At 40.4% G+C, this 24,175-nt stretch overlaps 1 long non-coding RNA gene and 1 other non-coding gene across 2 annotated transcripts; one reads left to right on the forward strand and one right to left on the reverse strand.

The window, feature by feature from the left end:
- Positions 1-6,330: 6,330 nt before the first annotated feature.
- Positions 6,331-6,437, forward strand: LOC118486900. The gene has a single exon (XR_004880066.1). It is a non-coding gene; the product is annotated as a small nucleolar RNA R71 (small nucleolar RNA).
- Positions 6,438-14,185: 7,748 nt separating this feature from the next.
- LOC110905777 lies at positions 14,186-16,023 on the reverse strand. The gene is made up of 3 exons (XR_002573406.1): positions 15,889-16,023; positions 15,310-15,376; positions 14,186-14,347 (listed from the first exon to the last, which is right to left on the reverse strand). It is a non-coding gene; the product is annotated as an uncharacterized LOC110905777 (long non-coding RNA).
- Between the last annotated feature and the right edge of the window lie 8,152 nt (positions 16,024-24,175).

Here is a 24,175-nt window from a genome sequence, read left to right on the forward strand (position 1 = left end):
GTTCACAATCAATTTAGAACCCTTTTTATAAACTTTAACGCATAATTTTCCATAAAATCAAACATGCGTTTTCATTGGATTTTTTTAACATTTCATTCCTCACTTAGGCATTTTAACGAACACCTAGCGGGTCTAATTTTTACATAACTAGAATCAAGTTCATAACTTGTTATTTTCACCAATTTCAATCACATATTTTGATTCCATCATGTCAAACATGCATACTAACATCAAATCATCATATAAAAAATCAAGTAATACTACTTTTGATAGTTATAATTATTGTGTTCATCCTATCTTGTAAAACCCACTTAACCTATGAATGGGTTATCATAAATTTCTTAAATTTAAACCTATTCCCTGCAATTTATCAACTAGGATTTACTTCTAAACTTGTTTTCATTACAAGTTTCGTCTAGACATCACATAATCAAGCTCCAATTTCGATTTTATCATATACTAAGAATTTGAGTTGAATCAAAACAACATAATTTAGCATACCTTATGATCCCTTCAACGAGGTGATCACGAATTTGTGCTTGAAAATCGATTTGGAACTGATTAGGGCCTTCAATTTGAGGGAAAATTGCATGAACTAGGGTTTGTGGGGAACCCTTGTGTCGCCCCTGTGTTTTGATCGACCAGACACACACTTTTGTGTGTGTTTGGTGTAATTTAATTTTGTTTTATTAATTTAAGTTTCAAGTTTAACGATTTTAGTCCCTCAACAATTGTTTAGTTCATACTTTAGGTGTTTTAACCCACTTACATGTTACTACAAGACTCATGACTAACCGGGTTATTTATTCCAACTTAGTTTATTCTTGTTTATTTTATACTTTATAATTCTAATATATAGTTTTATATTTTCGGGGTGTTACAAGTCCACCCCCCTTAAAAGGTTTTCGTCCCCGAAACTAGAGTACGTACCAAACAATATAGGGTAGAGTCGTTGCATCTCTTCTTCGGACTCCCATGTGGTATCCGAACCCTTTCTGTATTCCCATTTGACCTTTACTTGATTAATCACTTTGTTCCTCAAGCTTTTCACTTTACGATCTAGAATCGCAATCGGCTTCACCGCATAGTTAAGACTATTATCCACTTCAATGTCATCGTATGGATATAAGTTGTTTCGTCGGCTAGACATTTCCGGAGATGTGATACGTGGAATGTGCTATGAATTCCACTCAGTTCCTCAGGTAATTCGAGACCGTGTGCGACCTTACCAACTCGTTCATTGATTCTAAATGGCCCAATGAAGTGCGTTAAGTGTAATATATTTTTGATGTATATTTTAAGCCCTTTTTACACTTTTAGCCAAGTTTTAAATTTATAAAACACGATATTTACTAACACTAAACAAACATATGGGCAAGTGCACCCATCGTGGACGTAGTATAGTGTTGGTAAGATACCGAGGTCGTCCAAGGACACAAGAGCTTTTAGTACCGATTTATCCTCAACGTCTAATCAAATAAAAAAAAAAGTTAGAAAAGATTTTTAAACTAAGAAAATAAAAACTAACTAAATGCTGAAAAATAAAAATAAAAATAAAAACAGATAGACAAGATGAATCACTTGGATCCGACTCGTGTATTAGTATAACCTTTGATTATTTTCGCACTTTTGCACTTGTTTAAGAGATTATCTTAGTTATTGTAGTAGGCCCCTCTTTTGAAGGCGACGTTACCCCCAACCCAGTAGTTTGAGTCAGCAAGGATACAATCCTAAAGGGTCGGATTATTGGAAGATAATGAATTAAGTTATTAATGCAAATTATGGTAGGCCCCTCTTTTGGCGGTGACGTTACCCTCGACAAAGTAGTCTGAGTCAGCAGGGATACAGTCCTAAATAGCCGGGTTATAGTATTAATAGTAGTTAACTTATGAGGGGGTCAAAGAGTTTGGATCCCCGCCATCCAATACCTATGGGCATTGAAGGAGATCCTACTAAATTTGACCCAGGTCCCTTGCACGACCTCTAAACGCTGAACAAGGGCAAGACCCTTACCAAACCGTTCCCTTAACCCCCGACCAGGTAGCCAACATACCTCCATATAGACCGTGGAGGTATGAATGGTGAAAATCTTTTATTTTATATAGACAGTAAAATAATGCCAAGACACCACGGACAAACGATAAGGAAAGATCACCTTCAACATAAGCAACTAGTTATTAAAGTCATTAATACAAAACCAAATAAAAAGTGCAAAAGATTAAAAATAAAAAGTATTATACTAAACACTTGTCTTCACCAAGTGATGTAAGAGACTTAGGCAAACTTGGCCTTGATTGTCAAGAACTCTTACGATCAATCTTGGATCCCGAGACGACTCACACACTCTATGATGGACAATGGATGATGGTGGTGGATGATGGTGTTGTGATGGTGGTGGGTGGTGGATGAAGTGTGAGAGAGGTGGTGTGCCAAGGGATGAGTTGAAATGAAACCAAGCACTCCTATTTATAGGCTGAACAGAAGGCTGGGCACGGCCCCGTGTCCGCTGGACACGCCCCCGTGCCCGTCTGACACTCTCTCTCTTCATTAATTGTAATTCGCAATTACAATTAATGCGCCTGCTGTACTTTCGCTACGCCCCCGTGTTCCTGGACACGGCCCCGTGATGGGCAATAGAAGCTTCTATAGGTTTGTCTTTTCTGCTGCTTCTTGGGCACGGCCCCGTGCTGGCTGAGCACGGGGCGTGTTCAGTCTTCTGCCTTCTCTATTTTGCTTGGGAAGATGCCGTTGAGGGGTCGGGCAATCCACTTTTGTTCCTTTTCTTGTATTTATGTTAGATTTAGCTGTCTTTTTGCTTCTTTTGTGAATTTGAGCTCATTTAATCCTGAAAATACAAAAGGAAGACAAAAACACTCTTTTTCCAACATTAGTACTTAAAAAGGGTTAGTTTTATGCCTCATTTGATGTAATTTATATGTTGCATTTTACACACATCAATACCCCCACACTTGAACTTTTGCTTGTCCTCAAGCAAAACTCTTTAATATGTGGCTTACACTCCCAAATGGAATGGGTAGAAGAGAAGGTTTTTGGCTTGTCATAGAGTGTTGAGAATCCAAGATTTTTTTGGGTTTTATTTTTATTTATTTACAATCCTATTCGTTATGATTTATTTAGAACGTTTCATAGGATAAATTACTTATTTGGGCATAACATGCCTTTTTTTAAAATTCCATTTATATACAAGTTCACATACCTCACGGGAGAAATCACTCACACTCGGCCGAAGGTGTATTTTTAGTGAATCACTCGAGAGCGGCATGGAACTTATTCCTATCATAAGCTTGCCACGCAATCAATCCTCCTCCTTTTTAACTTGTTACCTTTGTAAATATCAAGAGAACTTTTTGAGTATAGGCTTGGGCTAAAGGTGGGTGAATGGGTTAGTAGAAAAGGGCGAAAAGTGTAAAAAGCGTCAGTTTTCGTAAAACACTTTGTTTTAGTGACTTTTTATTTTGAAGTATTTTTCCAAACAAGCTTTTTGTTTTAAGAGCTTTGTTTGTTTATTTCTAACTTCATCATTTTTTTTTTGTCACACGAAAAACCGAGCTTGTTACTAAAATAAAGGGTGAAAAATAAAAAGGGTTTTTCTTTTTTGGTGGGTAAAAAGGTTTTAGGGTAAAGAAATGAAAGGTTTAGGCTCAAAGGAGTTAACTAGGGGGATTTTGGGTAGGTAAGAAAAATGAAAATAATGGTGTAGAAAGAAAAATGGTTAGTCCTAATGCCTCCATCATTTACTTACTTGGGTTTAAGTTGGTAAGGACCGGGAATGAATCGTCGTGGCAAGTTCTAGAGTCGTAAGAACCAAGCGGCTATTCACACAAGAAACGAAAAATGAGCATTTAGTCTAAAGATGTAAATTTGTATGCTCAATAAAGGCTCAAAACTCACTTTTTGTGGGAATGGGTTTTTCTATGTGATCAAGTATATATAATCAAATTTTAACTAAGCTTGTCATGCCTTTTCATAATTTTCTTATGTTGGTTCTTGTTATCACGACGCTCTCGGTTGTAAATTTGTAAAAATATAACCTTATTAATCTTAGGATTCCTAACTTAAACTTTAGACAAGTAAAAAAATGAAAATTTTTGAAAAAATTTGGGGTGTTTAGCGGTTCCAATAGAGTTTTGTGTAAGGCTTGTTATTAGGACTTGCAAAATTTCAAAATTTTAGCACCCCCCCCCCCCACACTTAAATTATACATTGTCCTCAATGTGTCCCAAAAATAAATTTTTAGGTTGATTAAATGTGTAATATGGTGTTAAAAGCAAAGATTTATGTTACTGGCAGTCTGGACACGGCCCCGTGTTCAGGTGCCAGTAATGAAAATTAAAGAAAAGAAACAGAAGCCTGGACACGGGGGCGTGTCTGGTGAACACGGCCCGTGTCCAGTTACCTGAACTGGGCATTTTTCTGCAGGGGGTTCAGCACGGGGTCGTGTTGGTTGGACACGGCCCGTGTTGAACCTTCTGTAATGGAGAAATTGATGTCGGTTGCCTTGTTCTTGTGCATGGGGTCATTTTTCTCGTTCCCCTTTTCATCCTTTACCACCACGAGTGTGTTTTATTCCTGCAAATTAAAACTAAAAGATTAAACTAAACTAAGGATAGTTCCGCGGAATGCCTCCGTGGTGCGCCACGTTTATAAGGGTCCTTGGCTAGACCCAATGTGAGGTTATATATTTTCCGAGTGGGATGTTTGGCATCCCATGTTGCACCGTCGGAGAGCAGCATCCAAACTCGAATCAATAACCTTCATGTAGTTGACCGGGTCGTCGTCCTCTATTCTCTTCCCAACCCCGAATTTTACTTCATCATCCGCGTACCTTAGGGTGAGCGTTCCGTCATTCATGTCTACCACTGCTTGTGCGGTGGCAAGAAATGGTCTCCCTAGTATGAGGGGGACCTCGGTGTCTTCCTCCATATCGAGTATGACAAAATCGGTCGGATAGACGAAGTTGTTTACCTTTACTAGGACATTTTCGATGACACCTTGTGGGAATTTGACGGATCGATCAGCAAGTTGTATGCTCATTTTTGTAGGACTCGTTGTTCCTAGGCCGAGTCTTTTAAACATTGATGAGGGCATGAGGTTAATGCTAGCCCCAAGGTCGGCTAGTGCATTACCAACGGGGGAGTCCCCGATTGAGCAGGGAATCGTGAAGCTTCCAGGATCGATTTTCTTTTGGGGAAGTTTGTTGAGTACGAGGGCAGAGCATTCTTCGCCTAAGTTAACTAATTGCAAAGTTTCAATTTTCTTTTTATGAGTAAGGAAGTCCCTCATGAACTTAGAGTATTTGGGCATTTGGGTTAGGACATCAATAAAAGGAATATTGACATGTAATTGTTTTAATAGACTTTCGAATTTTGCGAATTGCTCATTGGTCTTTTGATGAATTAACCTACCGGGGTACGGAACTCGAGGAGCCTTGGTAGGCTCTGATGATGGAGGGGAGTTCTTCTCCTGCAGAGGCGGGGGTATAGTCTCTTCTGTCGGTGGTGGCGCTTCCGCAGGCCCCACGGTGCGGTTTCGTAACGTGATGAGATGAACTTGCGCTTTTGGGTTTCTTTCGGTATTGCTTGGTAATGCACCTTGTGGTCTCTCGGAAAAATTTTGAGCTAGTTGATTTAATTGTTTTTCTATGTTTTGAATACTAGCTTGTTGATTTCTAAAATTTGATTCTAATTGTAGAAACCTTTCCGAGTTTTTCTTTTCAGTGTCGGAGATGAGGCGAGATACAGTATCTTCAAGCCTTTCTCGTCCACCTTGTTGTTGAGTGAAATTTTGTGACTCATTTCTTGGTTGTTGAAAGTTTGTTCGTTGGGTTTGTTGGTTACTACTATTGTCGGGTTCTCTCCAACCAAGGTTTGGGTGGTTTCGCCATCCTTGGTTGTAAGTGCCCGTTGGAGGACCCGACGGCCTAGGTCTATTATCAATGTAGCTTACCGACTCTTGTTGATCGTCTGTCTCTTTCATATAACTCCAATTTTCATGTGGCCCACCACACCCTTCACAAGCCATAACCGAGACTGTTTTTGTCATTTCTATTTTTTTTTTATTTTTGAAGAAAGGGCCTCGATTTGGGCTTGTAAAGAAGTGCTTTCATCAACCTTATGGGCGCCCGGGGCAATAGATTTATTGCCTCGGGGTGTGTGCCACTGAAAATTGGTTTGAGCAATTTCCTCAATTTGATTATATATTTCATGCGGGGGGCGATTACCTAAAAGTCCCCCGGAGCTAGAGTCGAGTGTCTGCCTTGTGAGTGGCAACAACCCATTATAGAAAGTGGATACTTGTTGCCATATCGCAAGGCGATGATGTGGACACTTTCGCAATAGTTCCTTGAACCTTTCCCAAGTTTCATATAAGGATTCCCCGTCCTCTTGTGAATATGTATTAATTTTAGTCATTAATTTAGCTGTTTTAGCGGGAGGGAAATACTTATATAGAAATTTTTGGGCTAGTTCATCCCAGGTGTTTACCGATCCAGCTGGAAGGGCGTTGAGCCAAGCTTTTGCTCGGTCTTTTAGTGAAAAAGGAAACATTTGAAGGCGGATGGCGTCATTTGATGCTCCATTGATCCGAAAGGTATCACATATTTCTAAGAAATTAGTAATATGTAGATGTGGATCCTCATCCGCAAGCCCATGGAAGGTTGCGGAGTTTTGGAGCATTTGTATCAAATGCGGCCGAAGTTCGAAGTTATTGGCTTCAACATTCGGTGCATTGATAGCGGCGCCTAGGTTACCTACGGTGGGTCGTAGATAATCCATGAGGGTACGTTGGTCCGCCATTGGAGGTGGATTCCCCAAAACTTTCTCTTGGTTTTTAGCTTTTAGTCTTTTTCTGAGAAAGCGTTCGGGTTCTTCTAGAGGTTCTTTTATGTCCTTATTAGAACTGGAGCTCATACACTATGTAGAATGGCGTCTGGTTCCAAGTCCTGCAATAAAAACAGAAAAGAATGCTGGTCAGAAGGTTCACCACGGCCCCGTGCTCAGTGAACACGGCCCGTGGTCGGAATTACAGTGTTTGTTTTCCAGATCCCAGTTACTGGAGAGTTGGACACGGCCCCGTGTTGCACCTACACGGCCCCGTGGTCAGCCTTCTGTAACTTGGAAAACTAAAAACTGCCAGTGACTATGATGGGCACGGCCCGTGTCCGACCAGGCACGTCCCGTGCTGAGCTCTGCAGAAGCTGAAAAACAAATAAAATCCTAAAAAAAATTAAAAAGAAAAATAAAAGTATGATTAGGCCGTTGATTCCTAATTTTCTTAAAATCCTTGTGTCCCCGGCAGCGGCGCCAAAAACTTGATGTGCGTTAAGTGTAATATATTTTTGATGTATATTTTAAGCCCTTTTTACACTTTTAGCCAAGTTTTAAATTTATAAAACACGATATTTACTAACACTAAACACACATATGGGCAAGTGCACCCATCGTGGACGTAGTTTAGTGTTGGTAAGATACCGAGGTCGTCCAAGGACACAAGAGCTTTTAGTACCGGTTTATCCTCAACGTCTAATCAAATAAAAAAAAGTTAGAAAAGATTTTTAAACTAAGAAAATAAAAACTAACTAAATGCTGAAAAATAAAAATAAAAACAGATAGACAAGATGAATCACTTGGATCCGACTCGTGTATTAGTATAAACTTTGATTATTTTCGCACTTTTGCACTTGTTTAAGAGATTATCTTAGTTATTGTAGTAGGCCCCTCTTTTGAAGGCGACGTTACCCTCAACCCAGTAGTTTGAGTCAGCAAGGATACAATCCTAAAGGGTCGGATTATTGGAAGATAATGAATTAAGTTATTAATGCAAATTATGGTAGGCCCCGCTTTTAGCGGTGACGTTACCCTCGACTAAGTAGTCTGAGTCAGCAGGGATACAATCCTAAATAGCCGGGTTATAGTATTAATAGTAGTTAACTTATGAGGGGGTCAAAGAGTTTGGATCCCCGCCATCCAATACCTATGGGCATTGAAGGAGATCCTACTAAATTTGACCCAGGTCCCTTGCAGGACCTCTAAACGCTGAACAAGGGCAAGACCCTTACCAAACCATTCCCTTAACCCCTGACCAGGTAGCCAACATACCTCCATATAGACCGTGGAGATATGAATGGTGAAAATCTTTTATTCTGTATAGACAGTAAAATAATGCCAAGACACCACGGACAAACGATAAAGAAAGATCACCTTCAACATAAGCAACTAGTTATTAAAGTCATTAATACAAAACCAAATAAAAAGTGCAAAAGATTAAAAATAAAAAGTATTATACTAAACACTTGTCTTCACCAAGTGATGTAAGAGACTTAGGCAAACATGGCCTTGATTGTCAAGAACTCTTACGATCAATCTTGGATCCCGAGACGACTCACACACTCTATGATGGACAATGGATGATGGTGGTGGATGATGGTGTTGTGATGGTGGTGGGTGGTGGATGAAGTGTGAGAGAGGTGGTGTGCCAAGGGATGAGTTGAAATGAAACCAAGCACTCCTATTTATAGGCTGAACAGAAGGCTGGGCAGGGCCCCGTGTCCGCTGGACACGCCCCCGTGCCCGTCTGACACTCTCTCTCTCTCTTCATTAATTGTAATTCGCAATTACAATTAATGCGCCTGCTGTACTTTCGCCATGCCCCCGTGTTCACTGGACACGGCCCCGTGATGGGCAATAGAAGCTTCTATAGGTTTGTCTTTTCTGCTGCTTCTTGGGCACGGCCCCGTGCTGGCTGAGCACGGGGCGTGTTCAGTCTTCTGCCTTCTCTATTTTGCTTGGGAAGATGCCGTTGAGGGATCGGGCAATCCACTTTTGTTCCTTTTCTTGTATTTATGTTAGATTTAGCAGTCTTTTTGCTTCTTTTGTGAATTTGAGCTCATTTAATCCTGAAAATACAAAAGGAAGACAAAAACACTCTTTTTCCAACATTAGTACTTAAAAAGGGTTAGTTTTATGCCTCATTTGATGTAATTTATATGTTGCATTTTACACACATCACCCAATAAACCTTGGGCTTAATTTCCCCCTTTTTCTGAAACGAATAATCCCTTTCCACGGTGATACTTTCAGCATCACTTTATCACCAACTTGAGACTCAATCGGTCTCCTTCTTTTGTCCGAGTACGACTTTTATCGATCTTGAGCCGCTTTCAAGTAAGCTCGGACCAAGTCAATTTTCTCATTCGTGATTCGGACTACATCCTTATGTGTAAGCTCACGTGGACCTACCTCATCCCAACACACCGGGTTCGGCATTTTCTACCGTAAAGCATCTCGTACGAAGCCATTCCGATGCTTGCGTGGTAATTATTTTTGTATGAAAATTCGACCAACGGTTAGTACGTACCAAACAATATAGGGTAGAGTCGTTGCATCTCTTCTTCGGACTCCCATGTGGTATCCGAACCCTTTTCTGTGCTCCCATTTGACCTTTACTTGATTAATCACTTTCTTCCTCAAGCTTTTCACTTTACGATCTAGAATCGCAATCGGCTTCACCGCGTAGTTAAGATTATTATCCACTTCAATGTCATCGTAGTGGATATAAGCTGTTTCGTCGGCTAGACATTTCCGGAGATGTGATACGTGGAATGTGCTATGAATTCCACTCAGTTCCTCGGGTAATTCGAGACGGTATGCGATCTTACCAACTCGTTCAATGATTCTAAATGGCCCAATAAACCTTGGGCTTAATTTCCCCCTTTTTCTGAAACGAATAATCCCTTTCCACGGTGATACTTTCAACATCACTTTATCACCAACTTGAGACTTAATCGGTTTCCTTCTTTTGTCCGAGTACGACTTTTGTCGATCTTGAGCCTATTTCAAGTGAGCTCGGACCAAGTCAATTTTCTCATTCGTGATTTGGACTACATCCTTATGTGCAAGCTCACGTGGACCTACCTCATCCCAACACACCAGGGTTCGGCATTTTCTACCGTAAAGCATCTCGTACGAAGCCATACCGATGCTTGCGTGGCAACTATTATTATATGAAAATTCGACCAACGGTTGTTAAACATCCCAACTTCCCCCGAAGTCGATAATACATGCTCGTAACATATCTTCCAACGTTTGTATTGTTCTTTCACTCTGTCCATCCGTTTGTGGATGGTATGTTGTGCTAATGAACAGTTTAGTCCCCATTCGCTCTTGGAATTCACGCCAAAAGTTCGAAGTAAACCGAGTATCTCTATCGGACACGATGGATATCGGTACTCCGTGGCATGCCACTATTTCATTGGTATAAACTTCTGACATCTTTTCGGACGTATAAGTCTCACGAATCGGAATGAAGTGAGCACATTTTGTCAATCTATCCACAACTACCCATATAGCATCGTATCCGCGGTTGGTTTTGGGTAGTTTGGTCAATAAATCCATTGTGATTTGCTCCCATTTCCACACTAGGATGTCCAACGGTTACAGTTTACCATATGGCTTTTGGTGCTCTGCTTTAACTTGCAAACAGGTCAAGCACTTCTCCACATACTTTACAACATCTCTATTCATTCCGGGCCACCAATAATTTTGCTTTAAATCATTATACATCTTGGTTGCCCCCGGATGGATAGAATAACGAGATTTATGGGCTTCGTCAAGTATAAGCATCTTGACTCCACACGAATTTGGGACCCATATTCTCCGAAAACGAGTCTTTAACCCGTTGTTACCATCCACCAATTCTTTCAATTGGCCAACTATCCTTCCTTTCTTCAAATTTTCCTCTTTCATAGCTTCAACTTGAGATTTTTGAATTTGTTCAAGTATACCCGATGTCACAATTAGTTGCATCGATCGTACTCGAATTGGTGTATAGTCTACCTTTTGGCTCAACACGTCCGCTACCACATTAGCCTTCCCGGGATGGTAATGTATATCACAATCGAAATCCTTGACTGTTTCTAACCACCGCCTCTATCTCATGTTCAATTCCTTCTGATCGAAGAAATATTTCAAACTTTTATGGTCGGTAAAGATAGTGCATTTTACCCCATACAAATAATGCCTCCATATCTTCAAGGCGAATACCACCGCTGCCAACTCGAGATCGTGTGTAGGGTATTTCTTTTCATGAGTCTTCAGTTGTCTCGAAGCATAGGCTATAACCTTGCCTCGTTGCATCAAAACGCACCCGAGCCCCGAATGTGACGCATCCGAGTAAACTACCATATCTTCAACTCCGTCCGGTAATGTCAATACCGGAGCGTGGGTCAATTTTTCTTTAAGCGTTTGGAATGCTTTTTCTTGATCATCGCCCCATATAAACTTTTCATCTTTTCGAGTTAATTTGGTCAACGACGCAACAATCTTGGAGAAATCTTGTATGAACCTCCTATAATATCCCGCAAGCCCCAAAAAATTTCTGATTTCCGAAGGATTCTTCGGAGGATTCCATCTCGCCACTGCTTCTATTTTTTACAGGTCCACTAACACCCCGTTCGCACTAATAATGTGCCCGAGAAATTGCACTTCTCGTAACCAGAAAGCGTATTTCGAGAATTTGGCATTTAATTTCTCTCTTCTGAGTGTCTCCAACACTTCACGTAAATGGCTTGCGTGTTCCGCTTCATTCTTTGAATATATCAAGATGTCGTCGATGAATACTATCACCGACTTGTCCAGCATCGGCTTGCAAACCCGGTTCATGAGGTCCATGAAAGCCGCGGGCGCATTGGTCAATCCGAAGGACATTACTAGGAATTCATAATGTCCGTACCGTGTACGAAAGGCCATCTTCGGTACATCCTCCTCCTTGACCTTCAACTTGTAATACCCTGATCTAAGATCAATCTTGAAGAACCAAGTCGCACCTTGTAGTTGGTCAAATAGATCATCAATTCTTGGGAGTGGGTATCGATTTTTCACCGTGAGTTTATTTAACTCCCGGTAATCGATACACATTTGCATGCTCCCATCCTTCTTCTTCACAAATAGCACCGGGGCGCCCCACGGAGACACACTCGGCCTAATAAACCCCTTGTCGAGCAGGTTTTGGATCTGAGACATCAATTCTTGTAGCTCCGATGGCGCGAGCCGATACGGCGCCTTGGCCACAGGTTTCGCACCCGAAATTAATTCGATTCCGAACTCTACCTCCCATTTAGGCGGTATTCCCGGTAAATCTTCCGGAAATACATCAGCATACTCACGTACCACCGGTACGTCTTCAATCTTTGGCGATCCCTTGTCTGGTTCGTTTACGTATATCATGAACGCTCTACATCCGCGCCTCATAAGTTTGTGAGCTTTTAACATTGGGCATATTACGGGATTACCCCCTTTCTCGCCATAAATGGTAAAGTGTTTTCCAATTGGAGACGTTAATTTTATCTCCTTGCGGAAACACACGACCTTCGCGTGATGTCGGGATAGCCAATCCATTCCGACCACCACTTGGAATTCTCCCATTGACATCGGAATCCGGTCTATTGAGTATTCTTCACCGTTGATACTCATCTTACAATCCTGACATACGTCACAAACAATAAAACTTTTGTTGTCGCCTATTTCTACTTCTAGAGGCATAGGTAATTTTGTCAATACAAATGAAGGATGTCGAATAAATCCATGTGAGATAAAGGATTTATTCGCACCCATATCAAATAACACATGTGCGGGAATTGAATTTATGGAGAATATACCTGAGACCACATCGGGCTCCATCTTTGCCTCGGCCGCGGTTAACTGGAAGGATCTGGCCTTTCCTTTTGGAGTTTCAGCTTGCGAATCCTTGCCATCCTTCCTTCCGACTAACTCTGGGCATTCTGATTTCTATGACCCGGCTGGTAGCATTTATAGCAAACCGACACTTTTCCCGGGCATAACGCAGCTGTATGCCTTGTCTTCCCGCATATGGGGCACGACTTGTCTTTGAACCGACACTCGCCCTTGTGCCCTTTACCACAAACCTTACAACTCGGTGACCCGCCTTTCCCATCTTGTTTCTTAGATGACTTATTAGTACGCGCCTTCTTTGTAGGGCTTGGATTAACAACTTATGCCCTTCGTTCACCTCTCTCAATTTGCTTTTTCATCTCTATCTCCCTTTCTCGAGCAGTGTTAATGATTTCAGTGAGAGTCTCGTATTTCGAGGGAGTCATAAACTCCCGATACTCTTCACTTAGCATATTATAGTAATAATATACTTTATGTTCTTCGGACGTCACCAACTCGTCACAAAATCTCAGTTTGTCGAGAAAGATCCCCGTGATCTTATCAATAGATTCACCTTTCTGCCTTAGCTGAATAAATTCCTCCTTGATTCGGTTGATAACTGCCTTGGGACTGTGGTGTTTAAGGAATGGTACCTTAAACTCGTCCCATGTCACTGCCCTTGCCGCTTCGCTTCCGATCTCCCTTTTCTTGTTATCCCACCAATCTTTTGCTTGACCTCTCAGCTGACCCGTACCATAAGCTACGAAGTCGTTTGTGTCGCAGTGGGTTCTCTCAAACACCCCCTCAATATCACTTAACCATCGTTGGCATATTATCGGATCCACCTCTCCATTATAAAGTGGTGGTTTACATGCCATGAATTCCTTGTATGAGCAGCCCTTGCGCTCTCCAGATTTTTCCTTTGCTGTGTTGGTACTATCTTCCAACTACTTTATCCTCTCTTCGACTACCGAAAGTACCGTGTTTTGGATCTTATCTATAAAACCGGATAGGCTATTTTCAATTGCCTTTCCTACCTCTCGGCAATCACTTCTTTCATTTGCTCGGTGACTATCGGCACCGCATCATTGTTACCTTTTTTCCGTCATCTTTGAAACTGAAATGTGTACACCAATCGTTAAACATTTCATCTATAACATATATTTTATTTGCTTCGGTTTACCCAAGTTCGTAACTTGCTTTAACCAATCTCATTTAGTGCACTTTCCGGGTTTGAGTGTGTTAACACGCTCTTCCCATGCACGTCAATTCATATTTCTCTTCTACATTTAATAAGTTTACTAAAATAATTAACTCTTACCGGATGTTTAATCAAGCTTGAACCGAACACACTTTGTTAACAACCTTGAGCTCTGATTACCAACTTGTAAGACTCGTCTTATTTATTTATTATTTTATTATAAAATACACATTTTTCAAAAACAAAATGCATAATTAACAAAAACTTAGTTAATAAACTAAGATGTACATCGTTATGATGTTTTAACATAACCAACTATCTAGTTTAAAACATCTGACATTTAGTGGTGGTTACAAAACAACATTGTCTAAACATGATTAGATTAGTGCGGAAGCTTCAAAACTTGTGTTTGGTTCTTGCTTTCTTGCTTGATCGGCATCCGAAAAGAAATGAGCATTACCTAAGGTCAAAACCACACCAATTATTAGTTTTGACAACGTTATAATAAGCATAGACAAGCCCCAATAGCATACGCATAACAAAAAAAAAAAAAAATCTTGATTTTTGGTCTGTCGCGCCACGCGACAGACTCAAGTGTATCCTTCGCGTGCCGCGGGCGGCCCCGCGTGTCGCGCCAGCATCTTGTTACCACGTCGCGTGGCGCGGGGGAGCACGTTTTCCAGCAGGTCCGGTTCCTGGACCTGTATATTTGCCCAACTCCGAAATTTGTAAAAATTCTAACTTTAAACTAGCATAACTTTTTACCTGCTTGTCTATTTTAGTCGATTCTTTTTTCCTATGTGTCCGTAATAAAATTATGGATCTAATCATGTACATTTCACATAATGAAACCCGTTTTATGAACAATGGTTCCCAAAATCCTTGTTTCGATTATTCGACCCATTAGCTATGTGTGCATAATTTCTTTATTCAGTTCTTGGGCATTCTAGACTTAATCACCCAATCCCCGGGCTTGCTAATCTTGGCGTATCCGCGCCATTACATGGCTTTACGCTCACATTAGAATTTCATGCTTGTTTTCTTAAAATTCAAGCATGCCGCTTCATGCAACACTTACAGTTGATTTCTATCGTTCGACTCGATATCTCGGATTCGTAAACTTAACTTAGCATAGCCACTTCATTGGCGTATGGCTATCTAACGCTAGCACAATATGAGACCTTTAAGTCTCTACACACATGATCGTTTTAAAGACATAGTTTTAACCCGTTTGGTTGTCGAGTGAAGGCCATCACTTTAATGACAAGCCAAACTATTTCCAACCATTATTTTGACCCGTTTGATTGTCGAGTGAGCTTTGCCACTTCAATGACACACCAAACGCACATACTACACTATGACACCATTAACAAACTAAATCCAAACTTTTATGCATAATGTAACGGAACTAAAGTCGCGTACCTTTAGAGCACCCCTTTCAAGCGCGTATCCCCTTCGGCTTGTCCACTCGACGATCCGGATACTTTGCCTAAGGAGTTCAGTTCACAATCAATTTAGAACCCTTTTTATAAACTTTAACGCATAATTTGCCATAAAATCAAACATGCGTTTTCATTGGATTTTTTTAACATTTCATTCCTCACTTAGGCATTTTAACGAACACCTGGCGGGTCTAATTTTTACATAACTAGAATCAAGTTCATAACTTGTTATTTTCACCAATTTCAATCACATATTTTGATTCTATCATGTCAAGCATGCATACTAACATCAAATCATCATATAAAAAAAAAGTAATACTACTTTTGATAGTTATAATTCTTGTGTTCATCCTATCTTGTAAAACCCACTTAACCTATGAATGGGTTATCATAAATTTCAGAAATTTGAACCTATTCCCTGCAATTTATCAACTAGGATTTACTTCTAAACTTGTTTTCATTACAAGTTTCATCTAGACATCACATAATCAAGCTCCAATTTCGATTTCATCATATACTAGGAATTTGAGTTGAATCAAAACAACATAATTTAGCATACCTTATGATCCCTTCAACGAGATGATCACGAATTTGTGCTTAAAAATCGATTTGGAACTGATTAGGGCCTTCAATTTGAGGGAAAATTGCATGAACTTGGGTTTGTGGGGAACCCTTGTGTAGCCCCTGTGTTTTGATCGACCAGACACACACTTTTGTGTGTGTTTGGTGTTATTTCATTTTGTTTTATTAATTTAAGTTTCAAGTTTAACGATTTTAGTCCCTCATCAATTGTTTAGTTCATACTTTAGATGTTTTAACCCAGTTACATGTTACTACAAGACTCATGACCAACCGGGTTATTTATTCCTAGTTAGTTTATTCTTGTTTATTTTATACTTTATAATTCTGATATAAAGTTTTATATTTTCGGGGTGTTACACGAGCACAAAAGTGATGCTCATGCTCGGATTGAATTTGAATTGAGCGGCTCGTTTTTCGCTCGGTTTTTCTCAGCACTGAAATTAAAACATGTGTAACAACACAAAAAACAACTGAAATCAAGACTATTACAAGGCTGCATTCAACAAAAACAAATCCAAACTAAATGAAACATGTCCAACACCTTACTAACAATCGAACATGAGCAAAGATTGGATCCTCAACAATCAAACATGAGCAGCAGTGAGGTATGTGGTAGGAGGTATGTGCCAAGAGGTAGGAGATTGTACCTCTGCCGATTTGAAGTAGCCGGCGAGGTAGGTGTCACACCCCAACCGATGGCGGAATCATCGGGGCGCGACACTAAGCGAAACTGTAACATTCGTCAAAATGGATTCCCGAAATCCGACCCGTTTTGAAATGCAAATCCTAAACTTGAACCAACGTAGATTTTTCGCGAATTAAATAACCGTCGAAAAGTTTTATATGGTTAATTATATGTGTTATTAATTATTTATTTTTGTTAAAAAAATCAACATATTAATTAATTAATTAATTTAAATTATTTTTAGGTTATTTAGATAACCTAGTTAGTTCTAGGAAACCAAACTTAAACCAAGCTAATTTAACTATTTAATTAACTCATTAAAGTTGAGGGGCTAATTGTGTATTTACTTGAAAGTGTAAAATGGTACCCAAAACCCTAACACCCACTTCTTATTACAGCTGACACCTCTTGGCTCTCATCTCCTTCACATCTCAACACACCTACATAGTTTAATAACCCTTCCCCTCCTAACTCTTGTCTGCAGCTATAACACCAACACAACCCCCAACCTCTCGATCTCACCCTCTCCCTCTGTTATTAAACATCCACAGCCAAACATCTACCCCCTCCTTCTCCCTCGTGAGTCTGACAGCGGCGCCGCCGTGAGTGGCGGCGGAGGCGGCCATTCCGACGTGATTTCCAGCGCCGGCTCAGCTGACAACACACCCAAACACCCCACCTCACCACCACTGTTCGTATTCTGTCGTGACACTTTCGTGCGCCGAAGTTTTCTATTACGCCTCTGCCCACCACTGCAAGGAGTTCCAGCCAAGTGACCGGTGTCAAAACAAAACATAACCAAACCAAACCTAGTCGCTTCGTTCTCGGATTTTACCTGCCACCGCTGCAAGGAACTCCGACGAACTCCACTAGTGACATTCGCGAGCATCGATTTGAGGTAGTAATGCTATCATCCTATTCGTCTTCTTGTACCGAATAAAAGCCGTAATGTTTTGAGCACTTTAGTAACCAAAAAAATTGATGAACTTTTCTAATGAAAGAAAGGCATGTGTTATAACCTCTGTTTTTAAACCCGAAAGGAACTCTCTGTTTCTTCTTTTTTTTTTTAAGCTTGGATGAAAATGGAAGTTTAGCCAAATCTTTTATTTAATAGATTTTTCCTTATTGGTCTAATCTTAAACCTACATCGATCCCTTTATGTTGACTCTTGATACATATGTTTTTTGACACAAATTGAGTTATTTGTATTTTCCTTAAGTCACCTTGTTCCAAATAAATCCTGTACGAATTTTTAATATTATGTGCTACTATATTTTTTACTACAAGATATTATATTGTTTATTTAATCAACTATTGATTCCATAGGTTATAACAGTAAACAAGACAAAGATATATATATATATATATATATATATATATATATATATATATATATATATATATATATACTAGACTTGTTCGAGACAAATAGTCGGCACTTTAAAATTTCAATAGGATTGTACATATGATTTCTTCATATTGCTAGTTGAAATATTGTTGCGTTTTGACAAATTTATCGACAACTAGTATTATCAGGATCGTCCAAAAAAGAGGAAACTCTGCCCGTTTTTCGTAAAAATCCGTGAAACTATACGTGTTTAATTGTAAAACGAAACGTATCGGGTCCAAATAGCTTTTATAACAATAATTATTGTATATTTATTTTTTACAATACTTCTAGAATATTTTCGATAGACTTAAATTAAAATTTTTGCTTAAACTATATAAAATATATATATACTTATCCATCGATCCATCGACTAGTTATGCTTTGATTTCAACTTCAAATCCTCCGTCATAAATTCGTTACTCATGCACCATCGCTTGCCCATATAGGGTGACCTTGGTGTTCCATCCTTCTAATCTCATACGCTCGTCAACACTTGGATAATCGGAAGAATTAGCAATTTTATGAGTATACTTGACCCATTTTACCGTTTTCACACTTTTGGGTGTAACATGTTATTATATACAAAACACACTTACTATACATATTCTTATGCAAATGTACAAACAAACAATCCAATACATGCTTACTACTTGTTATGCTTGATTCGTGTTTTCTGGACCATACTTATGTGATGAACTTGTCATTAGCTTCGTACGAGCCTCCATTTAACACGTATAGCGATATAGGAATAACGCACCGCCCGTAGACTAGTGGTCATGTTAAATTTTCATTCATACTTGCGTAAACAGAGGGTTGACTTGTAAATCGCATGCCAGTTTATACGTTTATCTTGATAACTAGGTTTGCCATGTGGATTGTTCCTTATCATTTTTATACTTATATACTACGCACCAAACTTGTATGCTCGCCAATACTTTTGTATTGAACTACACTTTTAAAACATGTTGCAGGTCTAGCAATGACGTTGGTGATGCATGGAATCTAGTAGGATGCTTAGATACACACTTTAAATTTGTATTCTTATTGTATTGTATTTCATCATTTATGTTGTAATTGTTTCAAATCCTTGTAATTGACTTTTTAGAAATGAAATGAAAATTTATTATTTAAATACTTGTCACAAATAGCGTTATGAAGTCTCTTGCAATCTATTTCGTCTCACTCCGATGTTTCCGCCATCAGTTGGGGTGTGATAGAAACAGATTGTCCAAGAGAAATTCCATAACATATACTTTACCGAATAGTTAATATTATGTCCCATACCATAACCTATTAAGCAAGTAAATTATTACAGATAGCAATATCTCAAAGATGAATAACATGTTCCGACAACTCAGATTTAAATAAAGTAAATTGTCTTTGTTTCTAGACTCTCAATCCTACTTGATTCCATGAAGAGCAAGCAAAGCATCCTAAGCATTCAAACACCTGTCACATACGTTAAAATAGAGGTCAATACACATAGTGTAAAGGTGAGCATACAAGCTTGATATAGTATAGTAGAGTTCGAAATCGTTTACGCATAACCAGCATGTAACATGTACAAAGTGAAGGCAAGTAGGTTATCGACAGAGAAATATACACAGACGTGACTGCGAGTTGTAGAATGCGCAACACATATCCCCACTGGGACACGTGAAGTAAAGCCCTTAACAACCCCTGCCCACGACGGGTGCTGAGTCCAAACTATAGTACTATCGTTGCTAAGGTGTCAGGCAACAATCACTGTGTTAACATAACATACAAGCATTCATCGAATAACACGTAGCATGCAATAACGGTCAGCGTATAAATAGTGTTTGCGTTGTGTGTCGATTGTGATTTAGAATAAGTAACGTATGTAACACCCAAAAGTGCGTAAAGCAAAAAGGGTTCGAGTATGCTCACAGATAACGTTTAACAAGTTAAACACTGTCTTGGATTGAAGGGAGCACTGAGAGATTAGCCTGAACAGTTAACGATAACATAAGAGAAGAACGACGCGTAAAATGGTGCAAAGTGACCAAGTGTCGAGTGGCAACCCGATCAGATGGTTATCCGATCGGTTGGCCATTTGATCGGATGTCAATCCGTTCGGGTGGTCATCTGATCGGATGGCCATTCGATTGGATTGACATGCGTTTGGTAAGGATGTGTTTGTGTATGATGGCTTTGAAGTTTTCGTTGTAGCATTTTGAAAACAGAGAAGTATCTCTACCTTTCAGGTCTATCGATCGAATGGTCGTTTGATCAGTTGGCGATCCGATGGCAGGACACTTAGTGAGAACAGGTTCACAGCAGGATGGTCACTCGATCGGATAGCTATCCGATCGATTGGCAATCCGTTAGCTACTGATGATATTTGAAAATTATGAAAATGGTTAAGTGTCGAAGTTCCAAAGGTCACATGGTCAGATGGTCGTTCGATCGGATGGCTATCCCATCGAGCGGCATTCCGTTCGACGTTCAGAGCCTTGAGAATTTGAATAAAAAGGTTAAGTGTGGAACCAAGTGCAAGCCGATCGGATGGCTATCCGATCGGATGGCTATCCGATCGGGCGGTAATCCGTCCCAACGAACCCAAATCGTCTTGAACTTGATTATCTTGAAAGTTTTGGTAGTTTGATCGAGACGGTGTGACAACGTGCTAAACAACAGAAACCCCATCATGACCCAAGTGACCCGATCGAACAGGAATCACCCTAGTCCGAGCAGTTAACTTGTTCAAGACGGTTGTTCATGTTTAACCCGAAATCGGGAGTCTCTTGGATAGAAACTTGATCTCGAACCAACCCATCACTAAGAAGGAGTAGAAGATCAGAACGAGCTCCGATTCTATCAGCTTTGAGTGCATTGAGTGTAAAAGAGTTGAAAGAAAGTTGGAAAACCATCTTTCAATCCTTTTGACCATGAATATGTGTGGATTTATGCGAAAACATTGATTAATCTTATGGAAATCCTTCAGATCTGAGTTGTTCTTGGTGGAATGAAGTCAAGACTTGAAGTTCATAAGAACTCCATGATGACATCACCCTAGAACACCTCAAATCTGCTGATTTCACGGTTAAAAGTTAGGATTCAAAGGTAAAAATGATGAAGAAGTGTGTGTAGATCATAGAAGTACAAGATTTAGGTTGAAAACTTACAAGAATCGCGACAAATCGAGAGAAAGAAGGTCCTGAGTGCGCTGGTCGAGTGGGAGAGCTGTCACATCACAAATGATGTGACATGATGGTATTTATAGGGTTTCCAAAAGAGGAAAGTGCACAAGTGTCGAACAGCCACTCGATCGGTTGGCTACCCGATCGGATGGCTATCCGATCGGTTGGCCATTCGATCGAGTGGGTTTTGCGTGTTGAGTTTCGGCGTTTCGATTCGTGTGTTGAGCGTTGAGATGCGATAGAATTACCCATTATTTACACAAATAACCTAACTACTATATCTAACATATAATCAGTGTGAATAACTTGTGTTTAGCGTTTGCGATGCGATAGAGTTGCGATTGCGTTTCGATTAATCACCACAAACATAGAGTAAACATGCACAAGTAACACATAAGTAACACACACACGTAAAACAATATACAGAATCTACCAATCAAGGCGCGAATGCAATTGCGATGCAATTAGCGATAAAGCGATAAAACATGCGACAAACAGCGATTAATCCTCGATTATTAATAGGTACTCCAGATAATACAACTAAAGAGATAAAATAAATAGATTATTTACAAGTCAAAGAAGTCAAATTAGTAGTTGAGCAAGGAGTGACAGATCGCAATTAGCAATCTTTTCTTCCTTTGACTTCAATCTTGAATTTGACTTTGACTTTGACTTTCGTAACACGGGGTGTTACAGCCTCCCCTACTTAAGGGAATTTCGTCCCGAAATTAAGCTTTGGCCGTAACAAACAACTGTGGGTACTTCGCCTTCATGTCACTTTCGAGTTCCCAGGTGAACTCCGCGCCTCGTTTGCCTTCCCAGCGAACCTTCACAATGGGAATGCGTGAGTGCCTAAGCTTCTTGGTTTCTCGATCCATGATCTCGACAGGCTTCTCCACGAAGTGTAATGTTTCGTGTACTTGGAGCTCCTCTAGCGGAACTTGTAAATCATGCTCGGCTAGGCACTTTCTGAGGTTCGATACATGGAAAGTCGGGTGAACGTTGCTAAGTTCCTCCGGTAGTTCGAGTCTGTAGGCCACTTTTCCGATCCTTTCTAGAATCTTAAAGGGTCCAACATATCGAGGCGCGAGCTTTCCTTTCTTGCCGAATCTGACCACACCCTTCTAAGGTGATACCTTTAGGAGTACGTGGTCGCCAACGTCAAATTCAAGGGGCTTGCGTCGTCTATCGGCGTAACTTTCCTAACGACTCCGAGCTTTCAGCAGATTGTCTCGAATTTGGAGGATTTTGTCAGTCGTTTCTTGCAGTAGCTCGGGACCGGTTAGTTGCGCATCTCCGATCGCATGCCACACAATCGGCGATCGACATTTTCTTCCGTACAATGCCTCAAATGGTGCCATTTGTATACTAGAATGATAATTGTTATTGTACGAGAATTCAACTAAAGGTAAGTGAGCGTCCCAATTAGCACCGAAATCTATGACACACGAGCAAAGCATGTCTTCAAGAGTACGAATCGTTCTTTCAGTCTGACCATCGGTTTGGGGATGGAAAGCGGTACTTAGATTAAGCGTAGTTCTGAGAGTAGATTGAAACGTTTCCCAAAGACGCGAGGTAAACTGACCATCGCGATCAGAGATGATGTCACGAGGTGTACCATGTCGACAGATACCTTCATCGGTGTAGATTCGGGCTAATTTTTCCACCTTAAAGTCTTCTAATATCGGCAGGAAATGAGCAGATTTAGTCAAACGGTCAACGATAACCCAGATGCTATCGTGACCTGAGGTCGTACGCGAGAGTTTCGTAATAAAATCCATGGCTATGTTTTCCCATTTCCACATCGGGATCTCGGGTTGCACAAGCAAGCCAGATGGTCTTTGTTGTTCGGCCTTGACTTTCGAGCAAGTCAGGCACTTCGAAACATAGATAGCGATATCCTTCTTCATACCAGGTATCCAGTATCGTTGACGAAGGTCATGATACATCTTGTCGGCGCCAGGATGAATAGAATATCGAGACTTGTGGGCTTCATCCAACAGGATTTGTCGCAAGTTAGGGCGTTTGGGAATCCAAATTCAGTCCAAAAAATGGAATATCCCATTCGATATATTCACTAACTGCTCGTCATTATGATAAATCCTTTCCTTCTTCAAAGTGCGTTCGGTAAAACAGGCATGCTGAGCGTCACGGATGAGGGTTTTGAGATGATGCTGGGCGTGAACATTACGAACACTATGCAAATAGCTTCGTCTGCTGAGGGTGTCGGCAACGACATTTGCTTTGCCAGGATGACAACGAATCTCACAGTCGTAATCATTGAGAAATTCTACCCATCGGCATTGACGCATATTTAGTTCTTTTTGGCTGAAGATATGTTGAAGGCTCCTATGGTCGGTGAAGACCATACACTTAGTACCGTAAAGGTAGTGTCGCTAAATCTTCAACGCAAAGACAACTGCGCCTAGCTCGAGGTCGTGGGTTGTATAGTTCTTCTCGTGGATCTTGAGCTGACGAGATGCGTAAGCGATAACCTTGTCTCGTTGCATGAGAACACAACCAAGACCAAGGTTCGAGGCATCACAGTAGACAATAAAGTCGTCGTTTCCGTAGGGTAAAGCAAGGACGGGAGCATTGCAGAGCATATGCTTGAGAGTTTGAAAGGCAGTCTCTTGTTCGGTTCCCCAAACAAAAGGCTTGTCTTTATGCGTTAAGGAAGTAAGCGGGACAGCAATTTTCGAGAAGTCAACTATGAATCGACGGTAGTAGCCCGCCAATCCGAGCAACGAACGTACATCGGATGGTGATTTTGGAGTAACCCAACTCCTAACAGTTTCGATCTTCGCGGGGTCGACATGAATACCTTGACTATTGATGATGTGACCGAGGAATTGAACCTCCTCTAGCCAGAATTCACACTTGGAGAACTTGGCATAGAGTTGATTCCCCTGGAGTAACTCGAGAACCAAACGTAGATGTTACGCGTGTTCGGTTTTCGACTTCGAATAGATAAGGATATCATCGATTAACACGATGACGAAGCGGTTAAGAAATGGTTTGCACACAC

The sequence above is a fragment of the Helianthus annuus genome, chromosome 14 (genome assembly GCF_002127325.2).
Source record: "Helianthus annuus cultivar XRQ/B chromosome 14, HanXRQr2.0-SUNRISE, whole genome shotgun sequence".
Classification (NCBI taxonomy): Eukaryota; Viridiplantae; Streptophyta; class Magnoliopsida; order Asterales; family Asteraceae; genus Helianthus; species Helianthus annuus.